The 15,419-nt window shown below is 40.1% G+C and overlaps 1 protein-coding gene across 2 annotated transcripts in view; it reads left to right on the top strand.

Moving 5' to 3' along the window:
- Positions 1-4,573: 4,573 nt before the first annotated feature.
- The window catches only part of LOC6529785, a 43,876-nt gene continuing 33,030 nt past the window's right edge, over positions 4,574-15,419 (top strand). Inside the window, exon 1 of one of the 2 annotated variants that reach the window (XM_039373427.1) lies at positions 4,574-5,027. The gene's annotated coding sequence lies outside the window, so the exon portion shown is untranslated. The remainder of the gene's footprint in view (positions 5,028-15,419) is intronic. The other variant, XM_039373426.1, reaches the window with a different exon arrangement.

The following is a 15,419-nucleotide window of genomic DNA, read 5'->3' as shown; positions in this document are numbered from 1 at the left end:
TGAGTTCAACTTTGACGTTCCTGGGTAATAAATTAAGCTGCATTTGGCTATTTTTGTAGTCATTAGGCAAGACTGCAGTTTGTCTGTTTTTGGTCTTGGGCCTATAAGTGATGGGTAGGCGACCATCGACCGTCTCCATCTCCTCCAACTCTTTCCCGGTTGGCCAGAACCGAACCGTAGAGCCTGGAGCGATGCAGGCCACTATCTGCTACAAGTTTTAATGAAGTCCCGCCTGAAGATCTTTACGTCTGCTGGAGTCGCGGAGGTAGGCTGAGCTATGCCTCTTTAGTCTTCACGTGGAAATGGCATTATGAGTTATGTGTCTGTGGTTCTGCGGAGGATGGCTTAATTTCTCGTCAACGCCATCGTCATCGACCCCGCAAAATTTCTCCCACAGTGCCACACAGTTCAATTAACATAATTAATGTGCCTGACTGTGCTCAACCCAACTGCACCTGTCTTATCCCGACTCATTGGAACCTTGTGGCATAATTTTGGATCGGTTTACGCATTGTTACAACTCAGTTCGAGTTGCCTGCAGCTCTGACACCTGACTGGAACCGCGTTTAAGCATTTCGCCTTGTCTCTGAGCTAGCTTTCTGTTTCTAAAAGAGAAGTGATGGCTTAACCACTTACTTTATGGTTCGAGTGTAATAATATTTTCGAGTTAGCGAAATGTAATCATGGCTGGCGTTGTTCCTCACATCTCAAAGTTTCATGGTGGTAACTTTAAACTTCTGTGCTTTTATTACATGCTTATATTTCATAAGGCCATGCGAATTATGAAATAGGAAGGTGATGTTCGTGACTCAGGCCTCCCTCGCACTTCATTCATTCAAAATTTTGACAACTTCACATCAAATAACACTAAATATAAATCTACCAATAGCGATATATATATATACAAAAGGAATATACTTTGCAATCGAAATGGCACATGTAAACATGAAAACTGTGGGATAAATCCTTCAATATTTAATTTGTATTGTTGTAAAGTAGTTTTTTCGTTTACTTGGCAATCAGCAAGCCATTTACTATTCATAAACTTTGTAAACCATAGAACGAATTTTGTTGTTGTTCGAAAAATTTGAATCACTTTAAGCAGCCAGGACCACAGCTAATGCATGTTATAAAGTTTTACTTTCCAGATGCTTGTGAAGTTTTATGACGGCATTTCGAGCTCATAGTCGAGACTCTGTGGAGTGACAGTTGAGCATGTTTAGCTGCCGTTAGGTGGGCATATTAAATGACTCCTGGCGGGTTAATAATCTTCTCCATGCCCGGCCATTTGTCAGGTTTGGATTTCATATTTTTCGGGGAGGCTGGTCCCCTTCAAGTCCCCCTTTTCTCCAACAAGTGCACTCGAGAAACAATTTTAGATTGCACTCAAAGCTAAATGGGCGCTCAAAAAGGTGACGATGGGTTTAAGCAGCGGAGCCGACATGTGTGAAATATGATATGCTCATTAGGGCCCTTGGCCTGTCTTTTCCCATCCAGCCACCCGACTGCCACGCCCCTTTCGCCCCGGCCCGCCCAAGTCGCCACGCAAGTCAAGTGCATAAATAAACGACTGGCTGCCTCTTAATGAGAAAGATGACGAGGGTGATGCGGCGTACACCTGCCGCCCGTCTGCGTTTGTGATATATCATCCGGCTGCCGGTACGCAAGCAAGGACACCTGACAGGGCTACCTCATCCTCCTTCCCCATCTAGCCGCCCATCCAGCCACCCATCCAGCCACCCATCTTGCCACCCACTTAAGCACAAGTTGAGTGAGAAATGTAAAGCAGTGGGACAGCGGGAATCTGCCTCTCAGTCAACTGGTTTTCACGGCTTGTTCCCGATGGCAGACTTTTCGGATTCCGTCCAGGGAATCACGTTGTTTTTGTTGTTAAACAAAATCTTAGCTTGCAATGGTTTTAAATGAACTTAAATGAATTGCAACAATTGTCAGGTTTTTAAACGAAAGTGTATGGTTTATTACGTCCACAAAGCTCAAAGCAAAGTATACAACTATAAAAATTAAAAATAGCTCAAGAGGTATAATCAAACCACTTCTATGTACGCTCACTTCAGAAAAGTATATCAATCCCAATGAATCCCATATATGTTGGCGATTCTGGTTTTCACTTCAATCGGTCTAAGTAAGATTGTTGTTATAGTGCGTGGTCAATCGGCATAATAAATCATTATAACGCCCACCGAAGCCAAAACTCCGATCACCGATTAAGTCATCATCAGCACAGGGCCAGAAGACCGAAAGGGAAATAAGTGGACTCAGCGACATGGCCAAGATCGGCGGTGGAAACAATGCGTCTTCGTCATCACTGGCGTGCCCAAAAGTCGCCTTGGGGTCAGGGTCGGGTTTGGACCTGGGTTCGGGATCGGTATCGCTGCTTTTCGGGCTTGACGGGGTCCATTGACGCCAGCGAAGCGCCGATGGCGGGGCTCACTTAAAAACTAATAGAGATTTAATCTGTTTGACTTGCCAATAAAGTCATTTAGAATGTAAATATTGAGCCGAGTACAGAAAGCTTAAGCAGAGTTTACAAACGGAGCGTTTCGAGTTTGCAAAGCCTGTTTTAAAAGATTCACAAACTGAATGGAAAAGAGTCTTTTCCATAATTCCATATTTTCTCATCTATTTAAGTTTCTTCTAACGCCGCGGCAAACTTAAGTTTTCTGAATTATAGTTATGAGGTTAAATGCAAACAGTTAATAAAAACTTGGGTTTATTGACTACAAGAGTGGGTCTCGTCACCTCACAAGTCGATATGCCTGTTATTATCCGCATTTCCTAGCGTGAAGTTCTTTTCTAACATCGATTGCATCAAAGTCTTCCTCCGCTTAAGTGGATTATGTTTTATTTTTGCATTTTCCAACTACAACTATCGCCTGCCCTGAGGAACCTGTTGAACCCACTACGATGGCCACATTATTTACCTACATCTCAATCTCAACCATAATCACAATATTTACGCCTTTCTCCATCGCTCTTTCGGTGCTGGCTTCCGCTCTTCGATGGAGGAAACAGTGTTATACAAATGCAAATCAATTGTAAATACAAATAGAAAAGCTGGCCGAAAGCAGTGGATCAAAAGGTAACATTGAATATAAACAACAAAACACCGTTAACAGCAGGATCAGCCTCAGGAAGTATTCGCCGAAGTTGCAGTTGTAGATACACCTGAAAACTCCTTACAATCAACTTGTTATTTGGTAATATTTCTAGATGCCATACAATTGTAGTTTTAGTTTTAAAGTGTCTTTAAGATTAGGGTAGACTGTTGCTGAATATGTACTAAAATGTTGCCAAATAGTTAGTTAGTTAGTTACACAAATTTTCTTTCGGTATTGGGACTGCATTGAGACTAGAAGCCTTGCGTTTTCTTGGCCCGGTGTGAATTTATTGCTTAATCATGCGCCTTTAAAGCGGCACGGCTGAAATGTAAATAAGGCGCAAAGGCAGCTGGGTTACCCAGTGGGTTTTGGGTTCGGTCTTAACAAGCTGAGTGCTTGTCCAACTGGACGCGCTCCGTTTTATTTTCTGGCCATACTCTACGGGATCTTCCGGGTAGGCGTAGGTTCAAACGTAGCAAACGGCGTCAAAAAGGACAAAAAAACGAAGTGTGGCTGCAACTCTGTGTCGTTTGTTTTATTCGCCGGGTGGACGTGGGCGATGGGTAAACGGCGCAATTAATATGAGGCACATGCAACAGCAGCAGCAGCAGCAGCAAAAGCAGCAATAGTAGAACCAGCAGCAACAGCTGGCCCACCCACAACTTGCAACCTGCAGCATGTTCGATTCTGGGGTGGCATGTTGAAGTTCGATTCGAACCAGCTTCTGATGAACCCAACAAACCGATTCCTTTAAAATGTTGTCTTGAAAGTTTTATTTTCAAGTTATTTTTTTTTGTTTTGAGTTCGATCAATTTATTACACTAATATCTTTCTTAATAAAAATCATAAAATCAATGGTAAATATAAATATGATTTTTCTGTCGTTATAAAAGCTAAAATGTGGCCAAAAGACAGTGTTTTTTAAGTTTTTGGCTCCCCATTCCCGAATGCTTCTGGAAACATTTTTGTAACTACTTTCGGAATTAGGACTTGCAAAAATTCAATAAAATATTTATTTATAGATCAAATCTGAAGAGGCGAAAATAAACATCAACAAATGTAAGAAAAATATGCAATGCAAAAATTCAATGCGTATTAAAATCGGAAAGTTTTCGTAAGAAAGTTAACAGGCTAAATCTTTCGTAAGAAAATACCTGGATCAGGTCTGCGAAATAAGAATACGTGTGAATATTTCGGAAATGAAAATTGGAACAGTCCCACCAAATATAAAAAATAAAATAAAAATATCTGATATTGCAATATTTAAGAAATGCTATCATTTGATATCAATGATACCACTTCTTCTCTGCTGTTCACTGATACACCTGTGTTAAAATGTATATTTTCGCCTGGTTAAGAAGGAGAAAATTGAAGAGAGGAAAGGCAACATGTTGGAATCGAACTTGTAATGCTTTCGCGCGGGCAACTAACTGCGAACATAAAGCTCACCACTCAGTCTTAAAACGAGTTTCATCGCGTTCGGCTGCCGACTCGCACAATTTTTGAATTCATTTTTGGCCTGGCCCACTAAAAAAAAAAATACAAATCGAAAACAAAGCCTCATTGCGCCCCATTAAGCAAATGCTAAATTAGTTCGTTGTGTAAAGGTGTAAAGCATTATTTGTCGAAATTGGCCTACCGCAACAAACCCCATTTGCTTGTATTGGTTTTCGCCCAATTATTTGGCCAAAGTACCACGGAGTTTTGTAAAAATATTTCTGGAAAATCTTCCCCAAAGTGCAGTGATTGTGTTTGTGTGCGCGATTCGTTTGTAGAACGGTAACAGGTAAAACAACATCACCATCAACATCAACAATCCGAATCCGAACCATTAAAATGAAGTTAAAGTCGCTCCCCAGCTGCATACAAATGCTGCTGTAAATAAGTCTAAACAAACACTGGCACTTGGTGAGTTTCAATTGCCTTTTGGGCTTTTTTGGGTATGGGATATGGGGTCTGAGGTCGGGGTGTTGGCCAGATGTGAAATAAATCATAATTAGAGGGGCTTACGCTTCGAATTGGGTTATGGGTACAACGGAAACTCAAGTGTGGGAATCTGTGTTAGTTGTCTTTATTTGTGGAACTATTTCGAGCTGCGTTAATTGTGGCCCAGTGTTTGCCGTGTATACTTATCGTATTAGCGAGCTTAAGGAGCTGTAAACTGGCGGAAAAATAAATACATATGTATGTGGTTTTTTAATTGGAGTAGATTTCCGAAATTGGAATAAATATGCATGCTTCTATTTTGCTTTACTTTGCTTAATAATAATTTAAAAGTCTATTTTTATTTTCATTCATTTCACATTTCTGACCGTTAGAAAGGTTATTTGTATTCGAAACTATTTGATATATTGTCTAATACATTTTCCAGAGCTACAAAACAAATACAAATGCGCGTTTAAACACTCTACTCCAACGCACCTTATATTTTTTTAGATACTTTTTTATGCACTACATATAAATTGTAAGAAATTTTTTTCCGTTTTATTTATTTCATTTTTGACTGCTTTCTGACAGTTTTTGTAGCGAAAAAGTTTTAGGGATAGAGAGTGTTTACTGTGAGCCAATTTGAATTGTCAGAGATGGCTATAGAATTATGTTATATATGTAAGTGTGCACTTGTCCAGTTAAAGCCATTTACCATTTCCAGGTAGTATACTGTGAAGTCTTGTTAAAGCCGTTAACTGTGGCCTGGACTTAAGTTCCTTGACTCTCGGTACTGTCCTGAATTATATGGAAGCAACCCGCAAATTTTTGGTGCTTGTGGAAATTATTTCTCGACAGTTGCTAATAAACCTGCCTACTTCATGGCCACAGCTCGCAACGGTCATTACTCATGCCAAATCTTCTTTCACTTCACACCTTCTCCGGGTAATTCTACGGTCAACTTGTCAACACGACCTGAAGTAGGGTCTGTGTGCGTGAGAGCTCTTAGGCCTTATGCAACAGCTCAAATTAGCCATGCAATTTGTACTTAACTATTTGCAGCGTCTGGTTGCAAGTAGGGAGGGGTCTTAAGGAATGGAGATGGATGCTGGGTACTGGTAACTGGGGTCTGTAGAATGGGGTAATGGCTTCTACAGGGCACTCTCTGCAGAGGCGGGAATAATAAAATGTCCAAGGACTTGGAGCGGACAAGCGACAAGTTTATCACTTGTTAAGCCAAACGCTGCAGACATGCAGCCGGCTTTATCCTGCACCATCCCTACCCAGACTCCCAGACTCCCAGTCCTACTCCTAATCCTACTGCATCCAAGCACCCCGCTTTGGGAATCCAACTCCAGACGACGTCGGCGTCGAGTGGCAGGCCCAGATGGGCTCGGCAGATAAGAAACTGGAACCAGACCCGAAAGACCAGGCCCAGAATTGGGCGTTCTGGCTCAGATCCTATTTGCATGGCACTCGCTTGAAGTGGGCCACTCTCGGCCTGGATGAAAGCGGATATCAGGGGAATTCACGGAGACAAGAAGTGAAGCGTTTGTAATACAAATCCATTTACTCATCTGAGCTTAAATCATACAAAACAAAGTTATGCGTACTTCAAAGTCAAATCCTAGCTTGGGCACACCCAGTAATAATGTATAAACCATTTTAATCCAAAACGTGAAATAAACATGTAAGATAAAACAAAAAACATGCATCTTAGTACAAAATATGTTGGATCTATCCAGCCATCATAGGCATTTATCACCAAAGATTCCTGACTTATTTTCATTGCATGATTTGATAAGGCAGAAAAAACAAATACAAAACATTTTTTCTTAATTAGTGCAAACTAACAAAACTATTTTTATTATTAATATAGTGAATAAAAACTTAAGACTTTAATTCCTATGACCCGGATGTGTGTATAAAAAAGCGTTTTACCATCAGTAAGCCATCAGGCAAAACGTTTGCTATAATATTCATAGTCCCAATCTAAAGCCAATTGCATGCCATTTTTGAGTATCTTTAGGCAGCTGGGACTTTAAGTTGAGTCTAACGATATGGTCCCGACCTTTTCGGGAGTCCCTCGAAATGGTGTTTCATCCACAACCTGTCACCGAAAACGGAGGCTTCCGCAGACGCAGCTGCTCTTCTTTCATTTGGGCCATTTAAATAATGGCTACAAATGGTTGGGTGACAATAAAGAAGGCCAGCAGCCACAAGTGAAATGTCCAGGCAAAGCCGATATCGGTTATAAATGGTTGAGAAAAAGTCAGGAAGCGAATGTCAACTAAAAAATTACGTATACGCAGACATTGATGCTCATCGGTAGTTCGACATGGGCTCGCTTTCGTTTCCACCGTTGAGTCGACCGTGTTGACTTTTCATTTGCCGATTTTCCAATTTTCATTTAAATTTAGTCTGTCGAACAGCGTCAGTCTTGTGTATGACCATTTAATTGACACGCTACCTGGCACTCGGGGCTCTTCTGGGTGTATTGCCATTATTGAGGCCTTGGGACATAATTGATTATAAACTGGGAAAATTGCGACAGTCAATAAAGAAAATCCCACTGTCAAGATCGACTAGACAGGAGCTTTTAACGTATACACACTAGTGTGGTTAGTATTGAAATTGTAAATCAATGTCAGTTAAGTGCAGCATCCTTCGACTCCGAAATTTGATTCCTTTCTAATTAAAGTATCTGTCCTTAAATATCAAAACCAATGCAAATATTATGAATGTGTAAATATGTCAACCAATTATCCTTCAGCTTGTCTGTAAAGAAACCTAAGAAGTCATTCTAAATTATTACACTCAAACACAAAATTCGTTGACTCAGAAGTATACATTTTAGAAGCTTACTTAAAACATAAATTGTGTTTTAAGCATTCACCTAAACTAATGAGTTATTTTTTTAAGCTGGCAAATATTTTATTATTTTTACATAGGTAAATTTATATTTTAACTGCACAAAAGAAGACAATAGAAGGAAAGCAATCAGTTAATCTACCGACCAACTTAAGACCTACAATTGAAATCCTCTATTAAATCAGCACTTTACTTACAAGAGCTCTTTGTAATTAACTCTCACAAATCTATTAGGACAAACTTTTCCCAAGAAGCTCGACCAATTAGCATTATTAAAGTATTTTGCTGTTCGCAGGCCAAGAGAACAGGTGGGTAAACAATGCTAGTCACTCCTTTGAATCTGCCCGAGGTCATCACTTTGATTTGCACAAGGTATTTGCAGGGAGCAGTAACAATGGCATTGCTTTTACGCAACTTTAATTAGCAGGACAAACAAGCTGCTCTGACACGCCAGGAGGTAATACCTTTGATTCCACCACTCGTGGCCCCTCGTGGACCCATGTCCTTCGGATGCCGTTTTTACTTGGAAACCCGACCACCTTTGACGAACAGAAGAATTGGAGAAAATGGTGGGGTATACTGGGGGCACCGAAAATATGCTAAGCACAAAGTCAGAGTTGAAATTTAATTAAAATGCTGCTGGCAAGAGCATTGAACTGTGGATATGCAAAATGCGTCCTTTTACGGCCGATGCTGCGTATGCGCAATTTTTTGCCTATTACCAGCAATTAATGCGGCTATCTTCTTAGGCAGCCTGTAATTGAATTTTTGGTTTGCCCAAGGGGCACTCGCTGACCCTTTTGTTTTTGCTTTCGCACGTGTCCTGCAAAATTGATAAGCCATAAATATTCGTTTTGCCTAAAAGCAACAGTTTGGCCACAGACCGTAAACATAAAAGGGATTTCTTTCAGCCTAAATTCTATTCCTTTTCTCGGGTCTCTTGGCCTCAAGTGTAACTCAAACAAATGCCCAACAAAGTGCACGAAAAGTTTTGTTCTTACGAGATTTCATGTTATGCTTCATTAACTTAATGCTGTTTTCACAATAAATTTTCATTCTTTCCATTTCGGTGCTAACAGAGAGCATTTCAGGCATGCTTATGCTAATCCCAAAGAATTTCCATTTCTCCTGGTTCTCCTAGAGCTGATTTTGCAGATAGTGTACGAAATTTGGAGGAATTCCCTGTATTGTAGCAGAACTGCAATGGGCTTAGAGAAACATAAATGTAGCATGAGTGCTGAGGATGGCAAAAAATAATTTATTTTGCATGAACTAAACATTGCAGAGTTAACCCTTTTTAATAACAAATGCCTCTGGTGGCTGAGTGACTGGCTGTCACGATTTGCTCTAAAACGTATGACTTCAGCGGGTCGAATGAAAGGCATCAGGTAAACGACATAAACTGCTGAACTTGGCACAGGTAAATAGGTGCGGGCTATGGGACGGGAAAACAAGTTGTTTCAAATTGTATTATGTGAACTGCAGCGGGAATATGTCGTTCAACTGAGGATCCCTTGGCTCTTCTATGAATATATTTGCTTTATTGGAGCGTGAGTCCATGAGCATTCATCCCATTCCCATGCATTTGGCACTCTGTCACGCTTTGATTGAGTTCAACCGGGCTTCTCAGCTGCCAGGGTCCATCCATCAATATCAACATAAATGCTGCTGACTTACCGGCTTGCGACCATGTTCTATGACCTGTAATACTATTTTTATATCATAGGAAGTGATAGTGGTAATCAAAAGTTATGTAATAAATGTTCTGGTTTGACCAATTAAACTGAGCGGAATTGTTAGCAAGAGCGAGCAACGTCTCATCAGTGAACTACCTCCTAACTACCCAATCATAATAAAATAATATATTGAATGCAACCGTTTTTGTAGGTTCCCTGTCACTATTTCCTTTCTCACTGTAAAATAAAGCATATCTATTCTTAGGCAACCTAACAGTATTTTGCAAACTTTTAGGAAATTATACATCTGAATAGTTATGATGCAATCTGTAATGACTGTCATTCTTTTTGGCTGTTGCTTAAAAATTTTAAATAATATTATGCGAATGAATAATTTACCGTTGAATATTTAGTTTAGCATTACAAACAATTTAAATATTATTATATTACAATTTTAAAGCTTACAAATTTTACTACAGCTTCGGATGACTTTAGAGTACCTTAAGATAAGCTCAAATTCTCCCAAAATAAATTGAAAGATTATTGTTTGCTAATTATTTTTCAAAATGGAAAATATTCACTAGGAATACCCCTTCTAATGGCGGTTCAGGTTGTGGGCAATCTCGTGAGCCAAGTTGTTGGCCAAGTCGAGAGCCAGTGCACTTGCAGTTCATTTGGCCAAAAACAGGCGATCTCCGTACTTGGGGCCCGCCGTTGACTGCATTTTTGCCTGGATGGTTGGCAACAGCCAAACAATTGCCCAACAACGAGAACCTTTCTCCCCGAAAAAGATGGGGAACAGCTGCTGGTTTTGGTAAGGGATCTGGTGGCACGGGGAATAAAAATGGGCATGCGAATGGCATTAGGAATGGAAATGGGCATGGGTTTAGGCCATGGGTCTGGGCATTCTAGCGGAACTTTGTGTCGCATTATGCCGTGTTTCGGGTTGTCGGTGGTTGTTGCTGCTGTCGTGGCTGCATGTTGACTCCAATGCTCGGTTACAATTGTTTTTTTTTTTATTCAGCCTGCCAGCAACATGCATAAATACATAGATACAATTGTATCTGTTACTGGGTTTTGCACACACACACTAATATGTGTTTGCGCTTGGCTGCCGCTAAAATCATACAACCTCCCCATCGCAAAGAGCTTTTAATTATTCCCATGTCACATTTCAGTTTTGTTTTATCAATAAGTAGACAAAATGCGAGCATTTCAAGAGCACAGGTTTAATTCGTTGTGATTCCGAACCTAAGCAGGAAACACCAATAATATGTACATACATATTAGTATATGAGGGCCGACAGATATTTCAGCAGGTTTTATGTATTAAGGCCTAAGCGGCATATGAATATAATGTTCAGTTGCCAACAGTTAAATAAAATGAAATATGTATTATATTTGTAAACAAATATAGCACATTTTGAAAACAAAATATTGATAAAATATGAAGTAGTTTCATACAGTATGTTCAATCGTTTGGAATTATTTAATCTATTAATTTGAACAAAGCTCTTTGCACGGCTTAGTAAATATTACGAGAAGAACAGGCATGAGTAGAGCTGGGTTTGTTTATTTGAAAGTTTCCAACTAAGTAGGTTAGGTTTCCAAATGAGCAAGCATGAAATAGTTGAAAATGATTCTTCACCTAAATTTTTTCGAAATGGTTTCCTAATTGCTGACCATGGTACCCTAAATAAATCTGTTTTAGGTGAGGAAGTTTTCTTACAAAAGCCGTCAAGTACAGGTCCATCATAATCAGATTAATTACGACCGCATACAAAACTGATCACTTTATGCAATTAAAAGACTTGAAGTTCAGGGCTATACTAAATGATAAATCCATGAAACTATATTTTTCTTATGGACCCGTACCTATGCCAACTTTGAGTTGCATTCAATGGCATGGACAGCATAAAAGTTTATCGCCTTGTTTGATGGCCAAACTTGATCCAATGGCTTTATGGATGGGAAATAACTTTATGGATCACTCGGGCGACCGAGGCGTTCAATTAAATGGAAGGCACACGAATAAGACGGTCCATAAACCGATAAAGTAAATGACATCAGCTGGAGAGGGAGAAGGACGAAGAAAAACAAAACCGACACGAAAAGAGGGCAAAGATATGTGGAGCTGGCCACATTTTGTGGGTTAATCAAATTTAGTTGAGGCTTTCCTTCTTTTCCTCACTTTCACGGGGTAAAAAACAAATGACGGTGGCCCATTAGGCACCTGTGTACTGGCCTTCTCATTCGTATTCGTGTGCGTTCGTTCTTGTGTGCGGTACACATGTATCTTGCAGATACGTTTTACGTGGCTGCCACAGATACGAAAAGGCACACGCATTTTACGTTAATTACATGTCGCTACATTGTCGGGCTTCGTAATTATTTTGACAGCCAAAGCGTTTCTGCCGTTTTTTTGGTATCTTTGCATTCGAAAATCCGAGAGTTACAGTTACATTCGTTAGCTATGCGTTGATATAATGTTTTTTATTTCTTTCTTGCTTTTCCACAATGACGAGCATCTCCGAAATCCCCCCAAATACCCCTCCTTCGGTCCGGCAGCCAGTCAGTCACTCAACCAGTCGGTCTGTCAACAGTGTTTTGTTTAATGAGCTTTTTACGAGCCGTGCAATGAGTAGATCTGTATGTACATACATGTAGACCCACAGAAGATACAGATACAACGCGGCAAAGTTGATGTCGAGTTGCTGAGTACCCACACATGACATCTACAGTTAGGACGGAACGTGAGGCCCAAAGCACAGAAATTCGAGTTGACCCCGTGAGTTGGTGTTATCTTTTGGCGGATTTGGAAATAGCTCCTGAGCTAGGCAGTATAAGGAGCTTAATATTGGCATTTAGTGAAGTCTTAGTCCTTGAAAGTAAAATTCTAGTGAAGAACCCTTAGAAGGAAACTCATATATTTAGGAAAGACTTAATTCCTCTAAGAGCATAAGCATAGAGCATAACATTTAAGCAAAGATAATCTCAATGTACGGATATAGACTTTCATGCGGTAGTTTATTGGCGCGGTGTAATTAAAATTACATATGATCTACCTAATAAATTAAAAAAATAGATTATACAGCACAAAAATAATCCCAGTAAAGTGCCGCCAATCCGCAATTGATTTATAGCCAACAGTTGCGCCAGAGGTAAAATTTATTGAACAGCAATTAGGCGCAAATAAATATCCATTGAGCCGCGCCATTTCCGCGCTAACGGAGAAAAACTTCTGGGGAAACCCTCGGGATCGCGCGATAATCAAAGCATAGAATTGGTTTTTGAGGTTTGAAGAGGATTCAGTTGGCAGGCAGTTAGTTCTTAGCCCGTTCTCGACTGTTCTTCACTTTGATGGAAGCCGTATGTATGAAATGACAGCCGAACATCAAAGACGCTGCTCTTCAGCCAAGTGCGATTGCAACTGGAATAACGACGATGAGGATAATGACTGTGGGGTGGCAATGAAAAACCAATGTCTGCGGCTTTTTGCCATATTTGATTGACTGCTTGACTAACTTTCCACTAGCATTGCAGCCGATTGCTTCATTTTCAACTGACTTTTTCTAGTTTGGGGACGAACGCGTGCGCGTTACGCTTTCGGTCAAGCAAATCGGAATAATCGCTCCAAAGCCATATATACTGGTGGTACACCGGTAGTCATGACTGTGGCCCCCTGGCGCATAAATGCATAAAAAGCGAGACGAGTTAGTTGTATATTCGCAAAACTATTTGCATAAGCGGCACCGACGAAAAGTAAAAAAAAACTTCAATATCCGTTGTTTGAAGCATCGTCGAGCAAGCAATTGTAACTGCCAGATACATCTACATTTGTATTTATGCTACAATCGACGACTTTAGTGTCGCATCTACATATTCGCGGCTGTATTTGGTTTCCATTTACGAGGTTGTTGTCGCTACCGTTGCCCCCAAAGTTGTATCACAATACCCCCAATGTTATTATTACTCCCCCTGCAGTCAATATGGAAATCGAATGCTGACATATCTCGGGAAGCCATGTAATATTGTTCGTCAAACGGCCTGATACTTGGGGGTATTTTGAGATTGTAGTATGATGTATAAGTTTTGTAGAATTGCATTATATCTATAAATAAGAAATTCAATTAGAACATTTATAAAGCTAGTTTATTCATTATATTTCAATTGGTTAGAATACTGAGGGGGGTTTCACTTCCCATGAATTAAAATCAATTAAACTTCTCCTCCTACGCATGAATTCAAATAAGTATGAAAACGAGCTTTTTTTTACCATCTCCTTTCAAATGTGTTTGCCACAACAATTTTTCTATACAATTTCAGAACTAAGTAAAATAAAATTCAATTTAGTTTACTCCTTTCCCCACCTATTTAAAAGGAAAATCGAAATGAAATATTTAGCATTCAACAGCTTGTTCCCCTGCATTCTGCAGCCAGCTCGTAATCCTTTGGCATTAAATATGAAAAATCAATTTCAGATGCTGTACTTTGGCATAAAAACCGCAAAACGCTCGACCACAGATACAAGACCTTACACATTCACGTGTCATAAAGACTGAAAAACTGAAAGCGGTAAACGCGAGGAAGAATGAAAATAATACAAGCCCATGCATTGCACCCCTGGACTCAAACTCATAACAGTTTCATTGTTAGTCGGGGAGCATTGCATATAAACGTAAATAGCATGAATACACCGAGCCAAATTTATGGAAATTAATGGTAGTGAAACCAGCAAGGACATGGTCGCATTTTAGTAATTGCAATATTATACTTCGATAAAATCCTTGCGCTGGCAAACATGATTCGCTAATGGAGGTCTACACTTCATAACAAATTTTCATCCTAAGATTTTTCAATAGATTGAAAATTTTATGAAAACGTAAGAAATTTCATACTGTCGTGTAGTGTAGTGCAGGGTATATGCATATGCATTTGCCGGCGGGCAAGTCAAGGAGCTTTCGGTGCGGAAGGCTCAGGAGTCGAGGGCTAGCAGTGGTGGGATGTGTGGTCTTGTGGCACAGCCTGGATCCCTCACAAATCAACCCCCTTTTCCCAACAACCCCAACCCCTTTGGTTCCTATTAACGCTTAGTTTGAAATGAAAGTTTTTCCTTGCGATGGCCGATATTTGCATAAAATGTGCAACGCCTGCTGGCTGCTTGGGTTACTTTTTATTTTTCAGTTTTTTTTTATGTAGTATTTATTCATGCAACCGCCTCGTTTGCTTTGCATGGAGCAGCACGACTTGCACGTACTTTTTCGATTGCAGCTCGCTGTAATGGCATTTATTTGAAGCCTAGTCAAGTGCCTCACAAAAAAGTTGGCGGCAAATTAATGAAGTTTTACCACCCTGATTAAAACTTTGCTCTTAACCTACAGCTCGGCGTGCATAAGGTCGTGGGAAAAGTTATCTTCCGGCACATTTCCATTTGCATTTGCATTTCCATTTTTATTTCCATTTTCCTGACTGCGATCTCTTGTCTATTTTCTCAAAGACTCTCACAGTTGTGCGAGTGTGAGTGTTTTCGATTCATATCGAGGGTCCGCCCTCATCTAAGATTTGACCCAGTTATGCCCTGCCCGCAATCACGATTCCCAGTTTTATTTTCCATTTTAATTGTAGTCGCTTTGGCTCTCTGTTTTGTGGTCATCATTTTTTCTTCATTGCTCCGTCTTTAAACCGGTCAGATAAATAGCCAGGAGGCTGGTTTATTCAAATTGCTATTGTTGTGAATAAAATAAAATATCTAGAAAGACTTTTTGTGTGGCTTTGTTCGGACTGCCTTTTTTTTGGCTTTTGGCGCACTGAGATTGATAGAGATAAA

This window comes from Drosophila yakuba, chromosome 2R, assembly GCF_016746365.2.
Source record: "Drosophila yakuba strain Tai18E2 chromosome 2R, Prin_Dyak_Tai18E2_2.1, whole genome shotgun sequence".
Lineage (NCBI taxonomy): Eukaryota > Metazoa > Arthropoda > Insecta > Diptera > Drosophilidae > Drosophila > Drosophila yakuba.
Note: the sequence above shows the minus strand (reverse complement) of the source record. Positions and strands in the feature narration are given on the sequence as shown.